This window comes from Spermophilus citellus (assembly GCF_964194105.1).
Source record: "Spermophilus citellus genome assembly, contig: SCAFFOLD_435, whole genome shotgun sequence".
Lineage (NCBI taxonomy): Eukaryota > Metazoa > Chordata > Mammalia > Rodentia > Sciuridae > Spermophilus > Spermophilus citellus.
In genome coordinates, this window is record NW_027673079.1 from 3,191 (window position 1) to 21,771 (window position 18,581).

At 36.7% G+C, this 18,581-nt stretch overlaps 1 long non-coding RNA gene across 1 annotated transcript; it reads left to right on the forward strand.

The window, feature by feature from the left end:
- Window positions 1-6,916: 6,916 nt before the first annotated feature.
- LOC308640140 lies at window positions 6,917-17,794 on the forward strand. Its single transcript, XR_014020183.1, has 3 exons — window positions 6,917-7,050; window positions 17,245-17,313; window positions 17,770-17,794. It is a non-coding gene; the product is annotated as an uncharacterized lncRNA (long non-coding RNA).
- Window positions 17,795-18,581: the final 787 nt, after the last annotated feature.

The following is an 18,581-nucleotide window of genomic DNA, read 5'->3' on the forward strand; positions in this document are numbered from 1 at the left end:
TGAGCTTTACCAGGAGATAGAGATCTTAAAAAAATCAAACAGTAATCCTAGAAATGCAGGAAACTATAAACCAAATTAAGAACTCAAACGAGAATATTACAAATAGACTAGATCAAGTAGAAGTCAGAACATCAGATAATGAAGACAAAGTTTATCAACTTGAAAAGAATATAGTCAACACAGAAAAGATGCTTAAATCCCATGAGCAATCTATTCAAGAAATATGGGATGTCATAAAAAAAACAAATTTGAGAGTCATCGGGATAGAAGAAGGCATAGAGAATCAAACCAAAGGAATGGACAACCTATTAAATGAAATAATTCTAGAAAACTTCCCAGAGATGAAAGATGGAATGGATTGCCAAATCCTGGAAGCCTACAGGACCCCAAACATTCAAAACCATAATAGAACAACTCCAAGACATATAATTATGAAGATAGCCAACATACAGAACAAAGAGAGAATATTAAAAGCTATGAGAGAAAGGAGGCAGATTACCTTCAGGGGTAAACCAATTAGGTTAACGGCTGATTTTTCATCACAGACTTTAAAAGCGAGAAGATCCTGGAACAATGTATTTCAAACGCTGAAAAATAATGGTTTCCAATCAAGAATACTGTATCCAGCAAAATTAAGCTTCAGATTTGACAATGAAATTAAAATCTTTCACGATAAACAAAAGCTAAAAGAATTCGCAGCCAGAAAACCAGCACTGCAAAGCATTTTGAGCAAAATACTACAAGAAGAGGAATTGAAAAATAGTGCCCAAAACTAATAGCAGGAGGTATCTCAGTAAAGGGGGAGGAAAATAACCAAAAAGTAAAAACTAGCCAAACTAAAATAAATAAATAAATAAACATGACTGGAAGTACAAATCATATTTCAATTGTAACCTTAAATGTTAATGGCCTAAACTCACCAATCAAGAGACATAGGCTAGTAACCTGGATCAAAAAGACAAATCCAACAATATGCTGCCTTCAGGAGACTCATATGATAGGAAAAGACATACACAGGCTGAAGGTAAAAGGTTGGGAAAAATCATATCACTCACATGGCCCTCGGAAGCAAGCAGGAGTGGCCATACTCATATTGAATAAAATCAACTTCAAATCTAAGTTAATCAAAAGGGATGAAGAAGGACACTATATAAAAGGAACCATCCACCAACAAGACATAACAATTATCAATTTGTATGCACCAAACAATGGCGCTGCAACGTTCATAAAACAAACTCTCCTCAAGTTCAAGAGTCAAATAGACTACAACACAATAATTATGGGTGACTTCAACACACCGCTCTCACCATTAGACAGATCCTCTAGATAAAAGCTGAATAAAGATACTATTGATCTCAATAGCACAATCAATAACCTAGACTTAACCGACATATATAGAATATATCAACCATCATCAAGTGGATACACGTTCTTCTCAGCAGCACATGGATCCTACTCAAAGATAGACCATATATTATGCCATAGGGCAACTCTTAGTAAATATAAAGGAATGGAGATAATACCATGCACCATATCTGATCATAATGGAATGAAACTGGAAATCAATGATAAAAGAAGGAAGGAAAAATCCTACATCACATGGAAAATGAACAATATGTTACTGAATGATCAATGGGTTACAGAACACATAAAGGAGGAGATAAAAAAAAATTCATATAGACAAATGACAATACAGACAAAACATACCGGAATCTATGGGACACAATGAAAGCAGTTTTAAGAGGGAAATTCGTTTCTTGGAGTTCTTTCCTCAAAAAAAGAAAAAACCAACAAATAAATGAACTCACACTACACCTCAAAAACCTAGAAAAGGAAGAGCAAAACAACAGCAAATGTAGTAGAAGACAAGAAATAATTAAAATTAGAGCAGAAATCAATGAAATTGAAACAAACAAAAAAAACCATTGAAAAAATTGAAAAAACTAAAAGTTGGTTCTTTGAAAAAATAAATAAGATCGACAGGCCCTTAGCCATGCTAACGAAGAGAAGAAGAGGGAGAACTCAAATTACTAACATATGGGATGAAAAAGGCAATATCACAACAGACACTACAGAAATACAGAAGATAATTAGAAAGTATTTTGAAACCCTATATTCCAATAAAATAGAAGATAGTGAAGATATCGATAAATTTCTTAAGTCATACGATCTGCCCAGATTGAGTCAGGAAGACACACACAATTTAAACAGACCAATAACAAAGGAAGAAATTGAAGAAGCCATCAAAAGACTACCAACCAAAAAAATCCCTGGACTGGATGAGTATACAGCGGAGTTTTACAAAACCTTCAAAGAACAATTAATACCAATACTTTTCAAGCTATTTCAAGAAATAGAAAAAGAAGGAGCTCTTCCAAATTCATTCTATGAGGCCAACATCACCCTGATCCCGAAACCAGACAAAGACACTTCAAAGAAAGAAAACTACAGACCAATATCTCTAATGAACTTGGATGTAAAAATTCTCAATAAAATCCTGGCGAATCGAATACAAAAGCATATCAAAAAAATTGTACACCATGATCAAGTAGGATTCATCCCTGGGATGCAAGGCTGGTTCAATATACAGAAATCAATAAATACTATTCACCACATCAATAGACTTAAAGACAAGAACCATATGATCATCTCGATAGATGCAGAAAAAGCATTTGACAAAGTACAGCATCCCTTTATGTTCAAAACACTAGAAAAACTAGGGATAACAGGAACTTACCTCAACATTGTAAAAGCTATATATGCTAAACCTCAGGCTAGCATCATTCTGAATGGACAAAAGTTAAAGGCATTCCCTCTAAAATCTGGAACAAGACAGGGATGCCCTCTATCACCACTTCTATTCAATTTAGTTCTTGAAACACTAGCCAGAGCAATTAGACAAAAGAAATTAAAGGCATAAAAATAGGAAAAGAAGAACTAAAATTATTGCTATTTGCAGATGACATTATAATATATTTATCAGACCCAAAAGGGTCTACAAAGAAACTGCTAGAGTTAATAAATGAATTCAGCAAAGTGGCAGGATATAAAATCAACACGCATAAATCAAAGGCATTCCTGTATATCAGCAACAAAACTTCTGAAATGGAAATGAGGAAAACCACTCCATTCACAATATCCTCAAAGAAAATAAAATACTTGGGAATCAACCTAACAAAAGAGGTGAAAGATTTATACAATGAAAACTACAGAACCCTAAAGAGAGAGATAGAAGAAGATCTTAGAAGATGGAAAAATGTACCCTGTTCATGGATAGGCAGAACTAACATCATCAAAATGGCGATACTACCCAAAGTTCTCTACAGGTTTAATGCGATGCCAATTAAAATCCCAATAGCATTTCTTGTAGAAAGAGATAAAGCAATCATGAAATTCATATGGAAAAACAAAAGACCCAGAATAGCAAAAGCAATTCTAAGCAGGAAGTGTGAATCTGGAGGTATAACAATACCAGAGTTCAAACTGTACTACAAAGCAATAGTAACAAAAACAGTGTGGTACTGGTACCAAAACAGGTAGGTGGACCAATGGTACAGAATAGAGGACACAGAAACCAATCCACAAAATTACAACTTTCTGGGCTGGGGATGTGGCTCAAGCGGTAGCGCGCTCGCCTCGCATGCGTGCGGCCCGGGTTCGATCCTCAGCACCACATACCAACAAAAATGCTGTGTCTGCCGAGAACTAAAAAATAAATATTAAAAATTCTCTCTCTCTCTCTCTCTCCTCTCTCACTCTCTCTAAAAAAATATTACAACTTTCTTATATTTGATAAAGGGGCTAAAAGCATGCAATGGAGGAAGGATAACATCTTCAACAAATGGTGCTGGGAAAATTGGAAATCCATTTGCAACAAAATGAAACTGAATCCCTTTCTCTCGCCATGCACAAAAGTTAACTCAAAATGGATCAAGGAGCTAGACATCAAATCAGAGACACTGCGTCTGATAGAAGAAAAAGTTGGCTACAATCTACATACTGTGGGGTCGGGCTCCAAATTCCTTAATAGGATGCCCATAGCCCAAGAGTTAATAACAAGAATAAATAAATGGGACTTACTTAAACTAAAAAGTTTTTTCTCAGCAAGAGAAACAATAAGAGAGGTGAATAGAGAGCCTACATCCTGGGGACAAATTTTTACTCCTCACACTTCAGATAGAGCCCTAATATCCAGAATATACAAAGAACTCAAAAAATTAAACAATAAGATAACAAATAACCCAATCAACAAATGGGCCAAGGACCTGAACAGACACTTCACAGAGGAGGACATACAATCAATCAACAAGTACATGAAAAAATGCTCACCATCTCTAGCAGTCAGAGAAATGCAAATCAAATAGATGAATGGATAAAAAAATGTGGCATCTATACACCATGGAGTACTATGCAGCAATAAAAAATGACAAAATCATAGAATTTGAAGGGAAATGAATGGCACTAGAGCAGATTATGCTTAGTGAAGCTAGCCAATCCCTAAAAAACAAATACCAAATGTCTTCTCTGATATAATGAGAGCATCTATGAACAGAGCAGGGAGAAAGAGCAGGAAGAAAAGATTAACATTAAACAGAGACATGAGATGGGAGGGAAAGGGAGAGAAAAGGGAAATTGCATGGAAATGAAGGGAGACCCTCATTGCTATACAAAATTACATATAAGAGGTTGTGAGGGGAATGGGAAAATAAACAAGGAGAGAAATGAATTACAGTAGATGGGGTAGAAAGAGAAGATGGGAGGGGAGGGGAGGGGTGATAGTAGGGGATAGGAAAGGTAGCAGAATACAACAATTACTAATAGGGCATTATGTAAAATTGTGGATGTGTAACCGACGTGATTCTGCAATCTGCATTTGGGGTAAAATTGGGGGTTCATAACCCACTTCAATCTAATGTATGAAATATGATATATCAAGAGCTTTGTAATGTTGTGAACAACCAATAAAAAAAAAAATAAAAAAAAAAAGAAATGCAAATCAAAACCACCCTAAAATACCATCTCACTCCAGTAAGATTGGTAGCCATTATGAAGTCAAACAACAATAAGTGTTGGTGAGGATGTGGGGAAAAGGGTACACTTGTACACTGCTGGTGGGACTGCAAATTGGTAAGGCCAATTTGGAAAGCAGTATGGAGATACCTGGGAAAGCTGGGAATGGATCCACCATTTGACCCAGCTATCACCCTCCTCGGACTATTCCCTGAGGATCTTAAAAGAGCGTACTATAGGGATACTGCCACATCAATGATCATAGCGGCACAATTCACAATAGCTAGACTGTGGAACCAACCCAGATGCCCTTCAATAGATGAATGGATTAAAAAAATGTGGCATCTATACACAATGGAGTACTACGCAGCAATAAAAAAATGACAAAATCATAGAATTTGCAGGGAAATGGATGGCATTAGAGCAGATTATGCTAAGCGAAGCTAGCCAATCCTTAAAAAACAAATGCCAAATGTCTTCTTTGATATAAAGAAAGCAACTAAGAACAGAACAGGGAGGAAGAGCATGAGGAAAAGATTAACATTAAACAGAGACGAGTGGGGGGAGAGAAAGGGAGAGAGAAGGGAAAGCATATGGAAATGGTAGGAGACCCTCAATGTTACCCAAAATTACATAGAAGAGGATGTGAGGGGAAAGGGGTGGGGAAACAAGGGAGAGAATTGAACAACAGCAGATGAGGTAGAGAGGGATGATGGGTGGGGAGGGGAGGGGGGATAGTAGGGGATAGGAAAGGTAACAGAATACAACAGTCACTAATATGCCATTATGTAAAATGTGAGTGTGTAACCGATGTGATTCTGCAATTTGTATTTGGGGTAAAAATGGGAGTTCATAACCCAATTGAGTCAAATGTATGAAAGATGATATGTCATGAGCTTTGTAATGTTTTGAACAACCAATAAAAAAAAGTATAATGCTCAAACAAAATAAAGCCTTTTTCTCATTTGGAATTTTCACTCTGTAAAGCAGGTAGCATTGGGTTTATCATCCCAATTTTTGTTGCAAAGCAAGCTGAATTTTAGTGTAGTTATTTGCATAAAGTCCTAAAGGAAAAGCAGTCTGTAAAGGAAAATATAGTTGTTCAAAATAGATTAAAATTTTAACTTCGGATTCAGTGTCTTCCTTTTTTAAAAAAATTAATATTTTTGTGGATGTTGTTCTTGCTTTACTGCCTCAGACTGGTACAGGAAATAGTGAAAGTTCTTTAGAAAATTCTGAGGCACTCTCAAAGAATTGCTGCAGTCTCATCTGGCCTTTAACCATGTGCTTTGGTCACCATAACAATATACTAAAGAATGAGTGGCCTAAGTAACACAAACTTATAGTCTAAAAGTTTTAGAGTCTGGAAATCCAAGATTAATATGCCAGCAAGATTGGTTTCTGTTGAGCCCCCTCTCCTTGGCGTGCAGGTGGAACCTTCTCTGTGTCCTCGTTGTGGTGTTTTTCTTGTGGTGGATTTTTGTTTGTTTATTTTACCCTGTTAGATTTGGTTCCCAACCTTCTGAATTCATTTAACCTTAATTATCTCCTTAGAAGCCCTGTTTCCAAATGCAGTCAAATTGGGGATTAGGGCTTCAACATATGAATGGCGTTTTTAGTATTTTTTTATTTTATGGCATAACTTGGTTAGTTGGAAATAATGTTTATACTCAGTGTTTGCATGGTACCAAATGTAACAAATATCTGTATTTATTTTTGTGAATATAGAGTCTTAAGTTGTATCAGTGATACTTGCTATAAAGTAACTTCCAACCTTGAGATATTTTAATAGAAAAAAATATGTATTAAATGTACTACTTTTCTTATACCCTCACCCAGTTTATTAATACGTAAAGGTCTCAGTCAGGTTAATAACCATCTTCCTTCTTCTCCCCTCATCAACTTTGCAGATGGAGAAAATAACATACAGAGAAATTGGCTTGTCAGAAGTCAGAGCAAGATATTGGCGGATCCAGGGATAAATCCCAAACCTCATAACTCCTTAAGCAGTCTTTAGTTCATTGATTATGCAGCCTAGTGGTAAGTTCTTTTATGCTATCATAGAGGTAAGAGGGATTAAGAAACTGTATTAGCTTTCCATATCTGTGAAAAAATATCTGAGAAAATCAGCTTAAAAGGAGAAAATACTTGGTTTGCTTCATGGTTTCAGAGATTTCAGTCCATGGTCATTAGGACCTGTCACTTTGGGTACATGGTAAAACTTTCAAACATCGTGATAGGAAGCCTGTAGTAAAGCAAAGTTGCTTTTGGTAGCTGGGAAGCAAGGAGAAACAGAGGAAAGGAAAGGAGTCCTAATATATTCTTCATGGGCATGATCCCAGTGACCTATTTCCTCTACCTAGGCCCTACCTCCTAAAGGTCCCAAAGGCTAATGTCCATTTCATGATTCAAAATGCATTCAGTCCATCTCCAACAGTCAGTAAAGTTTTAACAATTCCAACACTGCTGAAAAGTCTTAATCTTCTCTGAGACTCAAAACATATTCTTAGCTGTGAAACCCCATAAAATAAAATAAAAAGTTACATACTTACAACATACAGTGATAAGACAAGCATATGGTAAACATTCCCATTCCAAAAAAGAAAGAATGGGGTAAAAAAAAAAGGAGGAATGGAACTAAAGCAGGACAAATCTAATAGGACAAACATAAAATCCTATAGCTCCATGACCAGCACACAGGGCACACAAAGGGGCAATATCAGATCTAGAAAGCTTGAGCAGCCCTGTCCCCTATAGTCTTGCTGGCTGCAGCCCACATGGACTCAACTGTTTGGTTGACTGTGCTCTGTGTCTGAAGCTTTCCTTGGTGGATGCTCCACATTCCTGACATCTCCAATTTCCTGGGATCTCCAGTGCAACTTCAGTCTCATTCTCACAACTTCATTTATTTCCCTTTCAGGAGCTACTTGCAAGATCTCTGACCCTGCTATGCTCTGCCTGGCTTCCCACACTTTCCTTTGAATTCTCAGTGGAAACCATAACCCAACCCTTGCATTCTCCTCACCAAAAATCCAGCATCATGCCAAGCATGGTGGTGCAGGCTGTAAGCCCAGCAACTCAGGAGGCTAAGTCAGGAGCCAGCCTCAGCAAATTAGTGAGGCCCTAAGCAACTTAGTGAGACCCAGTTTCTAAATAAAATATAAAAAGGGCTGGGATATGGCTCAGTGTTTAAGCATCTCTGGGTTCAATCCCTGGTACCAAAACAAAACAAAATAAAAACCAGCATCTCCTGGATAACACTAAGTTCTGCCTCCAGGAACTGGGTCTGTTTGGACCACAGCTGCAGCCACCTCTGTGTGCTTGGATAATTGAACAAGGGGAAATTAATCCAAGCACACAGATTATGTAGCCCTATGGGGAAAAAAATGTGCCCTATGTAGCCCTATGGGAAAAAAATGTGCCTGGGGGAGGGTCTCTTCTCAAGCAAGTCTTTTAAATAAATTTCTACTCTACACTCTTGAGTCTAGGATGGGTGAGTTACTGATAATTCCTGTAATGCCTTCAAGGCAACTTTCTTATTTTCCTGGTGCAGAGTGTTTGGATTCTTCTCCTTCCTTCTCTACTCCTTCCCCATTGTCCTTAAGGGACAAGGTCTTTCGATGTTGCCCAAGCTAGGTCCAAGCAATCTTCCCACCTTAACCTCCCAAGTAACTGGGCCAGTAGGTATGCCAAGCTTAGCTTTTAAAAATGGAACTAATAACTTTAGCAACCACACCCACCTTAGCCAAAACTTTGCATGCACTTCTCTGGCTGAACAAATTTAAAAAAATTTTTTGCTCAGGTGATTCTCCTGGATCGGCTCTGGTCAACTGGAGGGTCTCACCCAGGAGTGAATCGCAATAAAGCCTTGTTCAGCTGCTTTAAAAAAAATTTTTTTTTTCCTCAGCTAGCACAGTGGCGCATGCCTACAATCTCAGTTACTTGGGAATCTGAGGCAGGAGGATCACAAGTTTGAGGCTAGTCTCAGCAATTTAAATGAGACTTTGTCTTAAAATGAAATTTAAAAAAATAAAAATAAAGGACTGGGAATGTAGCTCAGTGATACAACACCCTTGGGTTTAATCCCTAGTAACAACAACAACAACAACAAAAATTCCATCTGTTTTTTACTTTTGATTTTCATTAAATCTGTCTGAAAGCAGCCAGCAATACTCATGATATAGCATGACTGCTGTTTTGCTTTGAAATTTCCACCTTCAGATTTATTAATCCATACCTTTAAACTCAGCCTTACATAAAATTACAGGACATAGGCAAAATGTTTACCACAGTGTAACACATATGACCCCTAGTCCAATTTAATTCCCAACAGATTCCTTATGTACATCTGAAAGCTTATAAGCACATGTCCTTTACTCTCTGCATTCCTATCAGCATTCTCTTCTGAGTTCTTACCAGAATCTCCCTTGAAGCTTCAAAATTACAAATAAGAGGAAATGAGGGGTAAGAGAAGAATAATACAAGTGGAAGAAATGATTTACAGTAGAGGGGGTAGAGAGAGAAAAGGGGAGGGGTGGGGAGGGGAGGGGAGGGGGGATAGTAGAGAATAGGATAGACAGCAGAATACATCAGACACTAGAATGGCAATATGTAAATCAATGGAAGTGTAACTGGTGTGATACAGCAGTCTGTATACGGGGTAAAAATGGGAGTTCATAACCCACTTGAATCAAACTGTGAAATATGATATATTAAGAACTATGTAATGTTTTGAACGACCAACAATAAAAAAAAAAGAAGCTTCTACTTATAGTATTCTAGGCTTTTTCTGGCCCACTTCTCTGGAGTTTTCCAAATTCCTCCTGCAGCCCAAATATGTGGGCTTCTGAACCACATGGTCAGGTATAGTCACAGCAATGACCCCACTCTCACTACTATTTTTCTGTGTTTGTCAACTTTGTGTCACTATGACAAAATACCTAAGAAAAATCAGCTTAAAAAAGAGGAAAGATGTTTTTTTGACTCATGGTTTCAGAGGTTTCAGTCTGTGGTTGCTTAGCCCTGTCACTTTGGGCCCATAATGACGTTTTCTAGTTTATTGTGCCTTACCCTTTCTTATCCCTTACTCAGGACTTATAATTTGGGTGATTTGTCTTCTTTGGAATTAAGTCACATTTGCCCTTCTGCTTCACACTAAAATCATGCTATTTTCTCAAAAGCCTATCCTACCTTTATTCCTGAAATAGTTGGGAGTCTTAGTTATTAGGAAGATCGAACAACCAAGCCCCATGAAAAAAATATTTAATCAGTATATTTTGTCCTCTGTTCCTTGCCTCCCCTCTTTGCCCATTGTTGGTTCTTATTATAACTCTGCTTTCTCCATTATAGTAAAAACTATGGCCACTAATGTTGACCACTTCCTCCTTGTCTTATCCACCCATATATCTTATTCCCTAGCTTCACTGAATTGTAATTGTCCAACATGGTACTGTCCAAGAGCAATTAATGCAAACCACATATGTAATTTAATTTTTTATAATAGCCACATTAAAAAAGGTAAAAATAAGCAAAATTAATTTAGAAATGTATTTTATTTATATATCTAAAATACTATTTTGATATGTAACCAGTACAAAAATATATACTACAAAAATCTTTGAAATCTGGTTTCTGTTTTACAGCACATCAGATACCAAGTTTTATCAAAAATATTTGATCTATATTTAGATTACAAGAAATTTACAGTTGAAAAAGTAGATCTACTCAAAAAAAAAAGGTGAGTTAGGCTTAGGATCCCAGGTGGGGGTAGGGAGGTGAACTAGGACCTACTCTGGACTTGGGTCCCTCGCAAGTCGGTGAGGGGAGATCTGGACTGGGCCTGAGATCTCCTAATAGTCTGCCAGTTGGAAGGGGTGGTCCTGTGAAGGGGGTTGGGCTCTGGCGGGTGTCTGCCAATAGCAGGATGGACCCAGGCCTACTGTGAGCCTGGGTCCCGTGCAGGCCAGCATGGGCAGATCTCTTAACATCTTTTGTCCTATGTCAGCTTTATTTTCAAGATTATATATTTTGTCTTTGTTGCCTGAAACTCTATCTTCCAAGTGTTCTAATCTGTTGCTGATGCTTTTGGTTGACTAATTTTAGTTTATTAATTCCTTCATTTCAAGGGTTTCTGATTAGTTCTTTTTCAGAATCTTTATTTCCTTAGTGAAGTAATCTTTTACTTCTTGTGTTTTCTCTCTGATTTCACTCCTTACATCTTACATCTTACTTCATAGATCAGTTTAATTATGAACTTTCTAAATTCCTTCTGTGGCTGTTATGATTTGGATGTGCGGTGTTCCCCAAAAGCTCACGTGTGAGACAATGCAAGAAGGTGCAGAGCAAAAATGATTGGATTGTAAGAGTCTTAACCCACTCAATGAATTAATCACCTTATGGGATTAATTGAGTAGTAACTGAAGGCAGGTGGGGTGTGGCTGGAGGAAGTGGGACATTGGGTGTGGCTTTGGGGTACATATTTGTATCTGGGAAGTGGAGATCTCTCTGCTTTCTGATCATCATGTGAGCCACTTCCCTCTGCCACACTCTTTAGCCATGATGATTTGCCTCACCTTATGCCCTGAGGAATGGAGATGGCCTTCTATGGACTAAGATCTCTGAAACTGTAATACCTCAAATAAACTTTTCCCCCTCTAAATTGTTTTGGTCCTCCTCTAAATTTGTTTTGGTCAGATCTTTTAGTCACAGCATCAAAAATGCTGACCAAAACCAGTGGCATTTCATCTGCTGTAGTGTCAATGGATTCTGTTTTTAAGGTATTTTGATTTGTTTGGGATGGTTTGTTACCTTGCTTTTTCATGTTGTTTGTCTACCTATCTATCAGTATGAATCTGAGGCAACAGAATTTCTACTTTATGAAATTATAGTGTCCCTGAAGGTTTCCAGGGTAGTGGGAAACAAATAATAACAATCAATGCAAACAATATACAGCATTAAACTAAATACTTAATCCCTACTATGACATCTACAATGTTAATTGGCACAATAAATAGAAATGTATGGCAGTCAGTTGCCAAATAATAGAAAAAAGGGATTATAATTTCAAAAGGTCAATAGGAGGAATGCAAAAGAGATGTAGGTTGTTATGATTATCAAGGAGGAATAAAGAAAATAGAAGTAAAAAATTAAAGGAAGATTGAAAGAGAAAATAATTGAATTTGGCTGTTAGCAAAAGGAAAGGGAGAAAGAAAATCAAGGGAAACAGATAAGTGAAAAACCATGAACTCTACAAAATAAAACCAAAATATACTAATCAAAAACCTTAACCCTCAAAAGACAGAGCCATGAAAAGTAACTACCTTTAAAAATGCTAGAAATGAGAAAAGAGTGACAAATATGTGTATGTATAAATGTCCATAAACCATTCAGAACACAATCAAACAGAGAAAAAGAAAAGGGAAAAAAAACAGTTCTTGGTGAAAAATTAAGGAACTCTTTCCATTGTAGTAGTCAAATGTGTCAATGAGAATATGTGTTCGTTGTCTATTCCCAAATGTCCCTCCTTCCTTTTTTTCTTGTGCATATGAACTATGCACAAGAGAAATGACCACAGGCTGTCAAATACTTCCTCTTTTTGTTTTGTTCATCAAGTTGCCAGTTGAAGTTCAAAAATTCTTAGCTTCCCCTTCTGGCAGTATGAGATAAAGTGGGTTTGAGTGTTGTGTTCTCCACTTTCAGGGTGGGGTAGCTGTAGAGTTCTGTGAGAGGAATTCCCGTAGGCAGAGCTCCTGAAGGCCAGGCTTGGGTCTAGACAAGTCCCAGGTGCTTTATTGAATGGCAATTAGTCTAAAGATATTAAATCAGAGCACTACCTGGGCAGCTGCTGATCCATGCTGGGAGACTGCACGCCTGGAGTCTCCCCTGGGTTCCACTCATGCATTGGAGGAGCCAATCCTCCACCACCCACACACCCTGCCCTTCCCGGCTTCCTGGGTTCAGTTGGAAAGCACAGTCACACCGTCCCAGCTGGTTCTACAAGCCACCAGATTCAAAGGGGGGAAAGGAAACCAGGCTCTAGGGTCTCTATGACCTATATTCCCCGGGATAAAACACTGTCCTTGCCTGATTTTTCTCCTGTTCTCCTAGGCATACTCTGGGTCATGCCAACAGGCATCTACCAGGTCTGTTTTTCAGACCCAGCTCAGATTTCCCAGGTCTAGGCTCCTGGACTTGCTCCTCACAGCTGCCACAGCCTCATGGCAAGGTAGCTCTTGCCTCAGCTCTCTGTAGACAACCAGAAGACAGTAGGCGTCTTTCCTATAGCACACCCTCTGGATCCCTCAGCAGTGTCCTTGATCTCTGATTTCTCTGTACCAGATGCCACAATGCCACCTACAATGCATGTTTCCTTAGTCCCCCTCCCTGCTTTGCTCACAGTGGTCAGTTCTGGCAGCCACTGACAGTGGTGGTGTGCTTCCTTCTTTATTTTAATATATCCCAAGCTGTTCTGAGTGTTCAGAATTGAATCCCAGTAAAATCCCACTTTCATCTATCTCACTGGGAAGCTATTTATCCACTTTCTTGGTCTCCCACCATGGAGCAGCTTGGAAAGCAACCGCCTCTACTCTGCCATCTTCCCTCCTGATGAATGTGATTTCAGTAAGGAAGTAGCAAAGACTTTAGAGTTGTTTTGAAAATATTGAGTTGGAAATGAGATTTAAATGTCAAACTGAACAATATAGAATAGGAAGTGCTCTTTCATTCATTTAATTGATTCTGATACGTAAGATATAAAGGAAAATATCACATAATACAGGTTTATGAATAGTTAATAAGATAAACACAAGTGCTTAATCAAACATAAATATATACACATGGGATATAGATTCATTGCTACTACCTCAGCTCCCATAATATTATTTGTTACTTAGAGAACAAGAATCCCAAAGTTTAATAGAATCTTAGAAGTTTTTTTTTTTTCAACCCATAAATTCCCTCTAAGCTTAGGAAAGTTTATACATTTGATGATAAGTGGTCATCCAGCCTTTCTGCTTCCACAGGAAAGTTCTCATTGCCAGAAAGTCTCTGACATCTGCTTCCCTACAATAAATGCTTTTTCAAATACCTCCAATCAAAACCCCTGGTAAGAACCCCAGTAGAATGCAGTTTTTGTTCAGTGATATATATGCAGTATCTAGAATCATGACTGACAAATACCAGATAAGTATTTGTAAAATGAATGAATCTTCCTAAGCAGGATTCACATTGTTGCTTCAATTCCATTTTTCATTGTGGATTTACTCCCTTTTTGGACCATTATTATATATCTTTCATTGCTTTTGCTACACTACATCTTCCCCTCCATGACACTATTAAACTTACTGAGCCCCAGATTTCTCATCTTCAAAAAGATATTGATAATACCTGAGGTGATAGATATGAAAATCACTGGCACTGGCCTGCTATAAGGTAATGTTAGATGTTAGTTAAATCTGAAATGGAATCAGTACAGCAACCTCTGAGCTTACCTTACCCTGACATCCATGAATGAAAATTTCATTTTTAAGATTAATTTTTAAAATTATAGCAAAACATACATAACAAAGTTTACCATTTTAATATTTTTAGTGCTGGAAATTGAGCCCTGTGCCTCACACATAGATAAACACTCTACTACTAAGGTATATCACCAGCTCTCCATTTTAACTAATTTTTAAGTGTACAGTTCCGTGGCATTTCTGGTCAGAAAATTCAGAAAAACATTTACTTATGGAAACATCAGTCCCATCTATCTATAGATCATTTTTTTTTTGCAAAACTTAAAACTCTACCCATTAAATAATAGCAATTTCATTTTTAATATTAACCTAGTATGATTGAAATAGTATATTTGTTGTAAAATTTAAGATAAAGTTAAATATGAATGACTTTTATATTATCTGTAGTTTTAGATGCTCTGTTTTCTGTTATTCTTAGTTAACATGAATAACTGCTATCCAACATTAGTGGTTTCTTTAGTTAAGTACCATTCTCTATATTACAATAGTTTTGATGAGAGCATCATTGAAATATTGACTTATTCATATGTATAACTTTTCTCTCACTCATAACTGTTTCTGAATTTGGTAAAAAGATTTTTTTAAAAAGTGCTTTCTGTGTGTCAAGTTCCAGGAATACATACTGCTTAGTAAGTATTTAGATGTAGCATTCTGTGATAGGCATAAAGGTGCAAGGTTGAGCTAATACTTTTCTTTCTTAGGAGCATTACCAGAAAATTTTTATAAAGTAACATTTGTCCTAGATCCAGAAATATCTGGAAGAGAGAAGTGGGAATATGTTTATATGTTTGGTCACAGTTTAGGGTATGATCCTTAAAGACTTTTTGTTGTTGTTGTGGTTTTTGGTTCTGGGGATTGAACTCAGGGGCAGTCAACCACTGAGCCACAACCCCAGCCTTATTTTGTGTTTTATTCATAGACAGAATCTCACTGAGTTGCTTAGTGTCTCACTATTGCTGAGGCTGGCTTTGAACTTGCAATCTTCCTGCTTTAGCCTCCCAAGCTGCTGGGATTACAGTTGTGCACCACTGTGCCCAGCCCCTTAGGACTTTTAAATGGAGTAGTGACATATTTTATCTTATCTGTACTATAGAAAAATAATGTTGATTTGTATGTAGAAAAGACACAAGAATTAAGAAACTTTTTATTGAGTAAAGGAAGAGATAATGAAATCTGAATTCAAAACTTGGTAAAGAGTTTTTAAAAAGTGCTTTCTGTTTGTCAAGTTCCAAGAATATATACATAAGCTCAGAGGTTGCTGTACTGATTCCATCCAGAAGATGGGAGAGAGGAGCTGGTCATTTTAGAGATAGAACTGGCAGAATTGGATAACCAATTGATTTGAGAACCAAAAGCAATGAAAAGCAGACAATTAAGAAGAATTTCAGATTTCTGACTTGTTATTACTAACTGGGAAAGGGACTACCAGAGAAGAAAGACATTGCTTGTGTAAGAGGAATAAATTTGATTATTAAATAGTATCATACATGTCATACTACATTAAACTACATATCACAATATACTCTGAAACATGGCCATTATTCTTAGAATGCTTTGAAATTTTTTAAATAAGTGGTTTCTTTTATTATGTGTGAAATTCTATCAGCTGCTGTTTTCTCATTTAGGAACTGATGCAAGAGAAAACAACTACATTACAAAATGTACACTGTTTAAATACTTCCTGATACACTGAGTAATTTGTGGCAGTATTTAAACAGTGTACATTTTGTAATGTAGCTGTTTTCTCCTTTTCTTCTTTGGGCACTGCTTTCCAGGTTCCTCTAGTTTGTGTGAGGAATTAAAAATACTTCTTCTTGGGGTAGGGCTGAAGTTCAGCTACATCTAATTAATTTCTATAATTAGAAATTATAAAGGGGATCCAGTACTACCACCCTGTATATTTATTTGCTGTGTTTACTTCCATTTTTTTTTTTTAGTGATAATTATTAAGAAGTGTATTCATTTGTTAGGGCAGCCATAAAAAAGACCACAAGTTGATGGTTTAAATGACACTAATTTATTTTCTCATAATTCTGGAGTCCAGAAGTCCAAGATCAAGGTGTCAGCAGGGTTTCCTCCGAGGCCTCTTGTTCTTAAGGTATAGATGGCCATATTTTCCCTCTGTCTTTATGCCATCTTTTCTCTGGTCCTGTCCAATTTTTTTTTCTATAAGGATATCAGTCATATTGAATTAGGGCCCACCTCAGTGACCTCATTTTAACCTAGCTACCTCTTCAAAGATCTTTTCTCCAAATACACACTCTGAGGTACTGGGGAGTGGGGACTTCAATATGAAATTTGGGAGGGCACAGTTCACCTACATGGGTGCTCTTTGTTTTTAGTTTTTTTTTATATAATTGTGATATTTTATGAATGTAACTTTTATTCCCTTGTTTTACCTAATAACATTACAATTTAACATTTTCCCATTTATTCTTTAGCCTTTGTAAAAGTTTAACAGCTTCAATATATTTTTCCAAGTGGTTACACAGCTGAATCTGAATCAAATTCTGTTCTGAACTCTTGGGTGTTCCCTCTTTTCTGTTACTATAAGCAGTTCTAAAGCTTTTTAATTATAACATTCTTGTCTCTGTTTGCATTATTTCCTAAAATACAATCTCAAAAGTGATGACTTAGTTAAAAACTGTTAATGGAAACTGCTAAATTCAGAATCTTGTGTTTTCTTTCTACGTGACTCTTTTCTCTCTTCCTGCAGTAATAAACTGGAATGAAGTTAGAAAATACAAATATGGTCACCTATCAGAGTCTGCATCCCAATATCAAGGTAAGAAAAAAGCCATCTAGATGAAAAAGTTTTATTTGACATTTTTTACCATAAAACATTTGTTCTTAGAAGTCTGAGTTTATAAATAACTCACTTTTTAAAGAAAAAGCAAATATTGTCATTATTAAGGTGTCTATAAAAAGTAACATTTTATTCTGAGCTGAAAATCTGGAAATGTACATTTCTTATAAATAATCCCAAATTTATTTAGAGCTTTAGGCACTGTTGCTCAGTCTCTCCAGATTTTCATAGTTTTTATTAGTTTAGTCTCTAGAGGAAGGCAAAGTTTAGTGTACTGCCGCAGCTACTAACTAATGAAACTCAGTATCTTTTAAAATGAAGTAATCAGATAAACAAACTTTCAAACCCTTATTTTACTCCAGAATTGCACCTTTCTGTCATTTCAGTATGTTTATCATGATGACCTATGCTATAACATTTTTTTTTGTTTAATAGAAACTGGTGACATCCTGGAGCTAGGTAAGATATTTTTCTTGTTTCTGCTAAATAAAGGGAATTACTAAACCTGGGATAAGATTGTAATCAGTTTTACTCTACTAGGAAGATAATTCCATGTGTCTCCATCTCATAATCCAATGAACTCTGTGCTCACCTGCCTAATGTAATTTATCTCAGTGCCACATCAAGTCCTACTTTTCAGGAGGTCACAGACAAAGCTAACAAAAAGGAAGGGGGTGTGGCTGATTATGTAGACTATAGGAGGAAAGGAAACTGAGCCCCACTGGAAGTAACTTCTTAATGCACTGCAACTAGAACTAAACAAAGTTCCACTGTCATAAACCAAAGTTTGGTGGGAATTGCCCAAAAGAAATTAATTATAAATTGAACTGAAATTAAACCTAAAGATTTTCTAAGTGTATGAAGAACTAAATTAAAACTAAAATATTAAAATGTTATCAGGTAACAAATCAGATTGATACTTCTTTCGGTTTTTATCACTGTATAGTATACTTCAGGATTAGGATTTGAGGAATAAAACTAATACCAATATTTCTCAATCAGCTTTTGTGTTTTTACATAAACATTAATATTAATGTCTTAGAATCCTTTAAAATCTTTTTACATATTACCTTAATGTTGGTATCCTGATACCTTTATGAATTTTTGTTCAAATTTTTTTTTGTGTGTGTGTGTGGTGCTGGGGATTGAACCCAGGGCCTTGTGCATGCAAGGCAAGCATTCTTCCAACTAACTGAGCTATATCCCCACCCCCGTTCCATTCAGGTATTTTGGTATATTTTGTTACT